Source organism: Crotalus tigris, unplaced genomic scaffold (genome assembly GCF_016545835.1).
Source record: "Crotalus tigris isolate CLP2741 ecotype Arizona unplaced genomic scaffold, ASM1654583v1 scf7180000017546.9332058, whole genome shotgun sequence".
Taxonomy (NCBI): domain Eukaryota; kingdom Metazoa; phylum Chordata; class Lepidosauria; order Squamata; family Viperidae; genus Crotalus; species Crotalus tigris.
In genome coordinates this window covers 6,587,433-6,599,493 of record NW_024096465.1, presented here as the reverse complement: position 1 = coordinate 6,599,493, position 12,061 = coordinate 6,587,433, and positions in this window count along the sequence as shown.

Genomic DNA, 12,061 nt, shown 5'->3' with positions numbered 1-12,061 from the left:
TACCTAGTTGGATCTCACCGTTAGAAATATATGTACACCCAAAATTTACTCAATTAGACAAGATCATAACATATAAAAATATTTTAGATGAAAGAGGGGAATTGAAATCCAGGAAAACCATCCACGATGAAGGGATAGAATTAGAATGGTGGGCATACCTGCAACTGCAGGCAAGATATCGGAAAGACAAAAAAGAGTTAGGTATTAAATTAGAACCAATAGAATTGGATAAAATAATTTTGGGGTCGGAGGATAAAATGATTAAAAAACTATACTATTATTTGCTAGATCAGGCAACGTATGAGGAACAAGTAAAAGTGACTATGTTGAATTGGAGTAAGGATTTTGGTCTTAATTTTGATCTGCATATATGGCAAGAACTATGGGCAAGAAACAAGAAGCTTACTTTGGCCACCTCTTACAAAGAGAACCTTTACAAAATGTTTTATAGATGGCATCTCCCACCCACAAGATTGTCTAAAATGTATACCAATGTCTCCCCTAAATGTTGGAAATGCAATTTGAAAAGTGGAACTTACTATCATATGTGGTGGGAATGCACGCGAGCTCGTGATTTTTGGAACAGGATTAAAATTTGGTTGGAAGAAATATTAGAGCAAGCGGTAGAACCAAAACCAGAACTCTTTCTATTAGGTTTAACTACGCAAAAACATGACAAAGGCGTATTTTATTTAATGCTACACATTTTAACGGCCTCCAGGCTGGTTTTTGCTCAAAATTGGAGGAACAAGGAAACCCCAACGGAAGAAGAGATCCTGCATAAAATTTTAATATGTGCTGAGATGGACAGGCTTACAATGATTATGAAAGACAAAACGGAACACGAATACTTCGAAATCTGGGGCAAATTTTACCGCTGGTATGAATTAAGAACTGCTCGGACTTCAAACTAATGGTAGAACTAAAAGATATACATAACTGTACATATAATTGTATATATAATTGTATTGTATAAAAGATGAGGTTTATATAGAGGTTAAGAACAAAAAATTATAAAATTATAAAATTTTTGTACTATGATAGGAACTGATAGAAAAATTCACTCTGGAATGTCATGTTTGTCCATTGTTGTTTTAATTGTATTAATGAATAAAAATTTAAAAAATTTAAAAAAAAAAAAAAAAAAAAAAAACAATGACACACATTAAACATAATTGCCTAGCAGATAATACTTGGTTTAGTTTTATTGCTATTTAATACATTATGTATAAATATATTCTACAATGCTTGTAAGATTTTTACTGGAGAAAATTTTTCACTGGAGATAATATCTTTAAAGCTGACCTAGCTGAAAAAAAAATCTGCAAAAATGCTACATACATTATATTGCAAAAATATAATATTTATACATAATGTATCAAATAGCAATAAAACTAAACCAAGTATGATAACGGACTCTGATTGGGTATTCTTTTAAGATAAGGGATAGGGTAAAATAAATTGGGACCACTGTGATGTGGGAAAGAGAAATCTCTCTTGCTCTCTCTTTCACATAGAAACATTAGTTAAGCAATGTGAAGCACTCTGGGAAGCTAGTATTTGTCTCATTAGGAAAAAAAATATATGCATCCAGGGATTGAAAATAGTTCACAGAATTCCAACTTGTTTGACCTTAAGTGGCAGCAGAGAAAGAATGGGGCCGATCTCCATTCTCATCTCCATTCTTTGGAGAGGACACCACTGTGCTAACATCTGGACAATCTGTCCTATCCTCAGCACAGACAAAGCTATGTACAACATTAGCAGCTGATTCACAAATGCAATGAAATAAACCAAGTAGCATCCACACTCCCTGATGGGACTCTGAAATGTAAAAAACAACAAACATATTTATTGAACATTCTACAAATCTACTTAATGAGTGTGACGTAATAAAGAAAATCCCCTCCCTCCAGTGTTAGTTTCCTATCAGAATTAAATGGAAGGATTTAAACTTTGTTCCCTGAGGTTTCTTGCATAGTTGTTTTAGTTGTTGTTATTGTTGTTGTTCCCCTTTATGGATTACTGACTTGTCGTGGCGAAGGGGCTTGTGTAATTCAATGAAGCTATAAGCTATGCCGTGCAGGGCCACCCAAGATGGACAGGTCATAGCAGAGAGTTCTGACAAAATGTGATCCACTGGAGAAGGAAATGGCAAACCACTCCAGTATCTTTGCCATGAAAACCCCATGGACAGTACTAAAAGGCAAAAAGATATGATGCTGGAAGATGAGCCCCTCAGGTCGGAAGGTGTCCAATATGCTACTGGGGAAGAGCAGAGGGCTAGTACTAGTAGCACCAGAAAGAATGAAGCGACTGGGCCAAAGCCGAAAGGACGCTCAGCTGTGGATATATCTGGTGGTGAAAGAAAAGTCCGATGCTGTAAAGATTTTTTCTCCATAGGAACCTGGAATGTAAGATCCATGAATCAAGGCAAGCTAGACATAGTCAAAAAAGAGATGACAAGACTGAACATCGACATCTTAGGAATCAGCGAACTAAAATGGAAAGGAATGGGTGAATTTAACTCAGATGACCATCAGGTATACTACTGTGGGCAAGAATCCCTCAGAAGAAATGGAGTAGCCTTCATAGTCAATAAAAAAATAGGAAAAGCAATACTGGGATACAATCCCCAAAATGACAGAATGATCTCAATTCGAATCCAAGGCAAACCATTCAATATCACAATAATCCAAATCTATGCCCCAAACACTGGTGCTGAAGAGGATGAAATTGACCAGTTTTATGAAGCCCTACAGCACCTTATAGAATTAACACCAAAAAATGATATCCTTATCATCATGGGGGATTGGAATGCTAAGGTAGGAAGCCAAAAGATAACCAGAATAACAGGCAAGTTTGGACTTGGAGTACAAAATGAAGCAGGGCACAGGCTAATAGAATTTTGTCAAGAGAATACGATGGTCATAACAAACCCTCTTTTCCAACAACCCAAGAGACGGCTCTACACATGGACATCACCAGACGGTCAACATAGAAATCAGATTGACTATGTGCTCTGCAGCCAAAGATGGAGAAGCTGTATACAGTCAGTAAAAACAAGACCAGGAGCTGACTGTGGCTCAGATTATGAGCTTCTCGTTGCAAAATTTAGGCTTAAATTAAAAAAAGTAGGGAAAAGCACTAGGCCACTCAGGTATGAACTAAATCATATTCCTAATGAATATACAGTAGAGGTGACAAATAGATTTAAGGAATTAGATCTGATAGACCGAGTGCCTGAAGAACTATGGATGGAAGTTCGCAACATTGTACAAGAGGTAGCAACTAAAACCATCCCAAAGAAAAAGAAATGCAAGAAAGCAAAATGGCTGTCTGAGGAAGCTTTGCAAATAGCTGAGGAAAGAAGGGAAGCGAAAGGCAAAGGAGAAAGAGAAAGATACACCCAAATGAATGCAGAATTCCAGAGAGTAGCTAGAAGAGATAAGAATGCCTTCTTAAATGAACAGTCCAAAGAAATAGAAGAAAACAACAGAATAGGGAGGACCAGAGATCTCTTCAAGAAAATTGGAGATATGAAGGGAACGTTTCATGGAAAGATGGGCATGATAAAGGGCCAAAATGGCAGGGACCTAACAGAGGCAGAAGAGATTAAGAAGAGATGGCAAAACTACACAGAAGAACTATACAAGAATGAACTTAACGTCCCAGATAACCACAATGAGATGGTCACTGACCTCGAACCAGACATCCTAGAATGTGAAGTGAAATGGGCCTTAGAAAATCTGAGCAACAACAAAGCTAGTGGAGGTGACAGTATTCCAGCTGAATTATTCAAAATCTTAAAGGACGATGCAGTAAAAGTGCTACACTCAATTTGCTAGCAAATTTGGAAAACTCAACAGTGGCCACAGGATTGGAAAAGGTCAGTTTACATTCCAATTCCAAAGAAAGGCAATGTCAAAGAATGTTCAAACTATCGCACCATTGCACTCATTTCACATGCTAGTAAAGTTATGCTTAAAATCCTACAAGCTAGACTACAGCAGTATGTGGATCGAGAACTACCAGAAGTACAGGCAGGATTTCGAAGAGGCAGAGGAACTAGAGATCAAATTGCCAACATACGCTGGATCATGGAGAAAGCTAGGGAGTTCCAGAAAAACATCTACTTCTGCTTCATTGACTATGCTAAAGCCTTTGATTGTGTGGATCACAACAAATTGTGGCAAGTTCTTAAAGCGATGGGAATACCAGACCATCTTATTTGTCTCTTGAGAAACCTATATGCGGGTCAAGAAGCAACAGTGAGAACCGAACACGGAACCACTGATTGGTTCAAAATTGGAAAAGGAGTCCGGCAAGGCTGTATACTGTCGCCCTGCCTATTTAACTTATATGCAGAGCACATCATGAGAAAGACAGGGCTAGATGACTCAAAAGTTGGAATTAAGATTGCCGGGAGAAATATCAACAACCTAAGATATGCAGATGATACCACTCTAATGGCAGAAAGTGAAGAGGAACTAAAGAGCCTCGTGATGCGGGTGAAGAAGGAGAGTGCAAAAGTTGGCTTGAAACTCAACATTAAGAAAACCAAAATCATGGCATCCGGCCCTCTTAATTCCTGGCAAATAGATGGGGAAGAACTGGAGGTAGTGACAGATTTTATTTTTCTGGGCTCCAAGATCACCTCAGATGGGGACTGCAGCCAAGAAATTAAAAGACACTTGCTCCTGGGGAGAAAAGCTATGGCAAATCTAGACAGCATACTAAAAAGCAGAGACATCACCCTGCCAACAAAAGTGCGTATAGTCCAGGCCATGGTTTTCCCAGTTGCAATGTATGGCTGTGAAAGTTGGACCATAAGAAAGGCTGAGCGCAAAAGAATTGAGGCCTTTGAACTGTGGTGCTGGAGAAGACTCCTGCGAGTCCCTTGGACTGCAAGGCGTTCAAAACGGTCAGTCCTAGAAGAGATCAACCCCGACTGCTCTTTAGAAGGCCAGATCCTGAAGTTGAAACTCAAATACTTTGGCCACCTAATGAGAAGGAAGGACTCACTGGAGAAGGGCCTAATGCTGGGAAAGATTGAGGGCAATAGAAGACGGGGACGACAGAGAATGAGATGGCTGGATGGAGTCACTGAAGCAGTAGGTGCGAACTTAAATGGACTCCAGAAGATGGTAGAGGACAGGAAGACCTGGAGGAACATTGTCCATGGGGTCGCGATGGGTCGGACACGACTTTGCAATTAACAACAACAACAACATACTTCAGGGTATTCTTCCCTCTGTCCATGAATTTTCATCCTGACCTGCTGGATGACCTTGGATTTCATTACTATAATCTCCAGAGCAGTCCTACCATTAGATATGGTGAATTAACTGCCTCCAGCAGATGTTGGAAAAGAATAGCAGTGATAATTCCCCACCCATGTTGTATGAGTTCCACAGCTCTTCTTATTTGTGTAGGGAAGTAGGGAGGGGAACTATACTTGTAATGGAGTAAGCTTTATTCTGTCTTTGTGTGAAGAAGCAAACTATACTAGGGCACTCATGTCTGTCTCAGGTTCTATGTTTTGGCCTGGATAAGTTTCAATAAATTATAGAAATGGAAGGACTATGTGGGCCACATCATCCAATCCCATTGCTCAACAGTGAAGTCCAAATTAAAGTACCTTAGACAGAGGGCTATTTAACTACTGATTCAACACATTCAGTGAAACATAACCCACTACCTCTCTGAGTAACTGTTTTCACTGTCAAATTGTTCTTGCTGTTTGGAAGTTTCTTTTAACATAGTTTAGTGAGAATCTGATTTTCTGTAACTGAATTATTCTGTAGTGTTATAGGAGAAAACACGTAGCCCAGAGTTGAGATGGTGGAATCTTGGTGCTTGCTGATCATGATTTTCTTCTTGCAGATGTTTCATTACCAATCTAGGCAACATTTTCAGTAAAGATAACAAAAGGGAGTAAAGATGACACACAAAAGTCAACAACTCTACACCCTTATGTCAAAGTATTGAGGATGTTAATTATATTAGTAATGAAATTTCTGTAAGAAGATAATCAAGATCCCCACCCTCATTATCTGTGTCCTGTACTCCAGAGCAGAAGATTTTCTGTCTTGCTCTTCCAAAAGATTTCAAACATTTGGGGACAGTTACCACATTCTCCTTTCAATAGGATAAAACGAAATATCTCCCTTAATGTGCCTTTATTGGACTGTTCTTAGTTCTTTGAATGGAATCTCTTGGCCTTCTCTAGATCATTTCCTATTTTTTCTAAATGTTTCTTGAAATATGGTACCTAGAATCACACTCTGAAATAGGGTCTGACCAAAGCTAAAATAGCTGAAACAGTTTCTTCCCGTGATTTAGTAATTATCGTTCTGTTGAGACAGCCTAAAACTGTATTTACCACCTTTGCAGCTACTTCATACTGCTACATGCAGTGTGCAATCAACTGCTTTTCTAAAATCTTTTACAAAGGTAGATTTCTGTCATCCTCCATAGATATATTTCCTTATTGAGGAAGTTTCCTGAGGTAAGAATGTTCACCTTGTGTCTATTAAAATTCATTCTGTTGCTATCAGCACATTTCTCTAAAATATCTTTGAATTTCATTCATGTATTAGCTCCATCACCCCAGATTTGTGTTATTTACAGTTTTGATAAGCATTCCCTCCACCTCTTGAACCAAGTCATTAATGAAAACATTGAAAAGCAGAAGACCCAGGAAAGAGCCCTGTGTGAGCACACTTGATTCTTCTCTCCAAATTGCTGAGGAACCACAGATAAACACTCTTTGAGTATGATTTTCAAGCCCCCTAGGTATCCACTTAATTATCATGCCACCCAGACAACCTTTAACTAGTTTGATAATCAGTATATCATGGAGTACTGGTGTGAAATGCTTTGCTAAAGTCAAGGGTTATTATCTGCACAGCACTTCCTCAATCTATTAAGGAAGATGCCTGCTTTTTTTTTAAAAAAAAAAAAATCTGGAATGACCTTAAGAAATCTGTGCTGACTGCTGGTAATTATTATTTTGTTTTCATGGTGTTTATAAAACGATCTCTTTCTCGTGAATGAAGGCAAAATATACATGTCTCAGGATAATGTTGCAAGATCCAATCTGAGTCGGTCACAGGGATCAAAGGTTTATTCTTCCAAGCTTTTGGGCTCATGCCAGAGCCCATCCTCAGGGAACTTCTCTCACTTTTTGTTTCAACTAGAATCTCCTAAAGCAGTGGTGGTGAACTTATGGCACAGGTGCCAGAGGCGGCACTCAGAGCCCTCTCTGTGGGCATACGGGCCATTGCCCCAGCTTTGCCTCCCCCTGTGACCCCCTCCTCTCCAGCAGCCCCCCTGAAGGAGAGTCACCCTTGAGCATGGCCCACATGGAGCAGCGCAGCCACGGACATGGCAGCCAGGCAGTGTAGATAAGATTCTGCCCTCATACTCCATCATGCAGTTGATACTGCAGGATGCGGGCAGAAGGTGTGGACGCCATAGCACTGCTGGGCTGCCTGGGCGATCTGCGGCGGGCCCAGGAGGTGGTGAGTGGTCCTGTGGGCAGGTGAGGCTGTGGATGGGGGGCAGAGCAGGGGCGGAGTAAGGAGGTGGAGCGGGGGCAGGGCCAGTTTTTGGGCACTCAGTCTCTAAAAGATTCACCATCACTGTCCTAAAGCATCAGTGTCTGACAGATTGGTGTGTAATTCTTAGGATCATCCTTTTTCCAGTTTTGAAAGTAATTCTTAGGATCACCCTATTTCCATTTTCCTCCAATCCATCTACAGTTCACCATTTCTAAATTTCTCAAAGATAATAGGTAAGATTTCAACTAGACCATCAGCTACTTTCTTCAGTATCCTCTGATACAATTAATCTACTCCTAGAAATTTAACCCGTTCAAAATAGATAATTCTCTGACAATGTTTATGTCAATTTTAAACTTCAGTCTGTCCTTTCATCTTGTTCTTCATAATACCCAAGTTTGTTTTTAGTTCTTTTAATTGGAAAAAGCTAAGCCCAAGTAGGAACTGAATAGCTCTGTCTTTGTATTTGTATAGCTCTGTATTTTCCTGTTTTTACAGAGTAGCCAGTATACTTTTTTTTTATTATGAACGTATTTGGTGGCTTCTTCTTTCTTTCTTTGTCCTTACTATTTTTATAATCTTTCAGTAACCTAAGATCATTCATACACCAGGGTATGCTTCCATCCTAGCTGTCTGGTTCTCTTTTTTGTTCTGGCCTTTTTTCATTTTCTGTATGTGCCTCTTTTTATTCTTTCCATTCCTGCCCAATGGAATTTGGAAGGAATTATTTAAAGCATGCTGGGACTTGTCTATCTGACAATCTATCACCAGAAGTGAAACAGAACAGGACCACATTGGGGTAGTGGGGAAACTAGGAAAAGAAATATAAGTGTGGGGGGGAACCACATTGCCTTCTTTCCTACAATAGGCAAGCAGTTCAACTCCCATTATTTTAAGTCCTCCTTTCTTCTTATCATTTCAGCCAGAAATAGTATATGCAGCCCACTCTGTGTTTTCCAGCATACAGATATACTCAAATACAGAGAGATACAACACAAGGAGGGGGAGAAGAAATAGACACAGATGCAAAGCATATAGAGTAGAGCCTTGCACTTACTTATAAACAGAGCCAACACATATGAATTCGCCCTCATTAATCGTTGGTGAGAAAGTGTGCACATAGACATAAATATCAAACAGGTATCAACACACTCATATGCAATAGCTTACTTGAATACACAAAGGAAAATACCTGTCTCCTATGAACCCCGATGAACCCTCTAAATCAGGGGTCTCCAACCTGTGAGCTGCAGCCTGGTACCGGGCTGTGGCCTATTGGCCACTGGGCTCCAGGAGTGGCTAGTCCTAACCCTCCCACTTGTGCTAGCAGCGCTGTGGGTGTTCATGGCCCATTTGCGCATATGTGCGGATGCTAGCACCTTCCACCATGCATGCGCCCGCTTGCATGCGGCCCACTTGCACAGGCACTAGCACCTCTGCCATGTGTGTGCCTGCTTGTGCATGTGCACACAGGGGCACGCATGCATAATTTCTGTGCTCCTCCCTTTCCCTCTGGGCCGCCAACCCAGAAAGGTTGGGAAGCTCTGTTCTAAATATTACATTAGTGTGTACATGGAATTTATAAGCCTTTTTTTCCTGAATATGGATGAGTAATTTAAACAGCCCCATTTCAGCAAATCTTCCATTTTTCACCAAGTACATGTTTTATAACTGATGTCCCCATTTAGATTTTCATTTCTGTATATCCAGATTCAATTTAAAGCCCTCCTAATAAAACTTGCAGCACTTTGCCCCAAAACATTTTTAGTCTTTGTGAGGTCCACCCCATTTGATTCCAATAGTTCATCACATAGATAACACAAACAACGGGTGGAAACTAATCAAGGAGAGAAGCAACCTAGAACTAAGGAGAAACTTCCTGACAGTTAGAACAATTAATCAGTGGAACAGCTTGCCTCCAGAAGCAGTAAATGCTCCAACACTGGAAGTTTTTAAGAAGAGACTGGACAGCCATTTGTCCGAAATTGTGTAGGGTTTCCTGCCCAAGCAGGGGGTTGGACTAGATGACCTCCAAGGTCCCTTCCAACTTTACTATTATTATTATTATTATTATTATTATTATTATTATTATTATTATTATTATTATTATTATTATTATTATTATTTCTCCCATTGACACAATTTGTGTAGGCAGTCATTGATTTGCAGCATTCTTATTTCCCTTTTAGGTCCTCTTCCATGGACTAGAAAGATGGATGAAAATCCTATCTGTATTCCCAGGTTATTGAACATTACTTCAAGATTTTCAAACCTATGTTGATATTGTTGTTGATATTCTTTGCAGTATTTTTAGTCTCATATGTATTAGCAATGAAGAGATAATTGTCAAGGGATCTGATCAATCTTGAAAATTATGTCAACATCCCTGCTCCTTTTCCTTCACTTTATGAATCAATAAATCTGTTCAGCATACATTTGCTTCAGTTCCTTTTAGAAGTGAGTTGTGGATTATCACAACTCTTCCTTTTCTTATAGCACTCAGTTGTATCCTTTTGCCCTGTAGGAATCCATTGTCCTTTGTCATTCAGCAGCATTTCTTTTTCTTCTCTGAGCACTCAGAGCTAGTTTTATCAGAGTCTGAAAACTGTTTTTCAGTTCCAAGGATGTAAAATATCTTCTATGTCTCCTGCTTCTAGTTATGACTCTCTATTGTTAGGCTTGCTGCTTTATCTGACTGTTTTCCCTACAGAGAGTTGTGTCACTGACAGTTTCTGTGATAGATCTTTCTTTGTTTGAATTGATAAACTTTTGTTCTTCCTTACCAGCTGAAGCATATCTATTTGCTGCTCGGATCGTTTGACTTTGTGTTTAATAAGGTGACCAATCGTCCTCCTTTAGGGAAGACAGTCCTTCTTTTGTAAGTTCTGTCCTCTCTCGAAAAGTGTTCTCCTATATGTCCTCCTTTTCAATATTTGAAGACTAATCTGTAAATTTCTGTATTCAATCGATGCCGAGCCAATCCGTTGCGTGTGATGTGACATATTTGTATTTGACATGACAATTCGTCAAGGTTCGGTACAGTGCGGTGACACGCGATTATGATATGCATGCGCTCCGCACAGGAGAATTGTTTTGAGAGAGTGCGCCACGCGCAAGAGTGCGCCGCACACAAGTGGCTTTGTTTACTTCTTACCAAAACACGACACGGCACACATGCACACATTAGACTCACTTTTTTTCTTCAATTTATTTGTGTCCTCTTTCTTATTGTAAAAATGTTGGTCACCTTATGTTTAAGGACTGCTACAAATTTCATTTATTATAAATATATCCCAAAATTGTTTTCAGGCAGAAAAACCAACTTACTATAGGCCTTGCAAGTTACATCTGCTGATGTATTTCACAAGCTAAAGTTGAATTAAATAGAGAAATAAATGCCTCGGGTTTTCAGATAAGTCAATTACCAAATCTTGAGGGGGAAAAAAAATAGGGATTCCTTTTTAAACTTTCCTGACAAGCTCTTGCTTGCTTACCCTCTTTGCTTAGTTGGTGAGTTACTCCCTGGAACCTGGCTGTTTGATATTATTCTTACAGTCTCTGCAAGCCAGAAGTTCCTTCATCTTCAGTGTTAGCTCTGAGACCTTAAAAATCAAAGACAACCTTCATCTTGATTTTGCTCTATGTTTTGTTTTTGTTTTTTTAAAAAAAAAATCCTGTTCAACTTGCCCTTTGAATTATCTCTGCTCCCAGAGATAAGAATTAAGGAAATCCTACATGATTGTCATGACCAATACACTCAGAGAACCCCACTTTAGCTGTAATATATGGCATTCTCATATGTGGTTATCTAAGCCAGTTTACTCAATCCAGTTTTCTGGATGTACACAATATACTTATCAATAGGTTAATCATAAGTACCTAAGAAAAACTCTTGCCTAATCAAGTCACTGGCCCATCCATTTTTGGTAATCTATATCATACAGTGGCCATCTGGATATTTTGGGGAAACTTACAAACCTGGCTTGGAAAACTATATCCCCCATATACTGTTGCCTCCCAACAATCGGTATTTAAGACATACTGTTGTGAAGAAAAGCCATAACATTTTAGCCATTGATAGATAAATCCTCAACAAATCTGTCTATTTTAAAACCAAATTGACAAATATTACTGCAGTTATTGGCAATGAGTTCCACAATTTAACAATGTAGTTATGTGAAAACAGAATTTCTATCTGACCACCCTGGACTTCCTATGAATCTACTGATGGGGCTGGGTTTGGATAAGAGGGTAAGTTAAAGTATAGCTGACTAGTTTGTGGCTTGTGCAAAGACAGCCATTATTTCTTAAACCAAAAGCAAATAGGAGGCTTTTGGCTTCGGAGGAAGATGAGAGATGTAGATCACTATTTTTGAACAGAAGTGTGTTTTCTCTTCTCATCTTACTCTGCATATGAGTTTTTATGGCCATTATCTCATTTCCTTCAGGCCAGGTAGGCTACGGGCAAAGCAATTTAGCCACATTTCAGGAAAGAA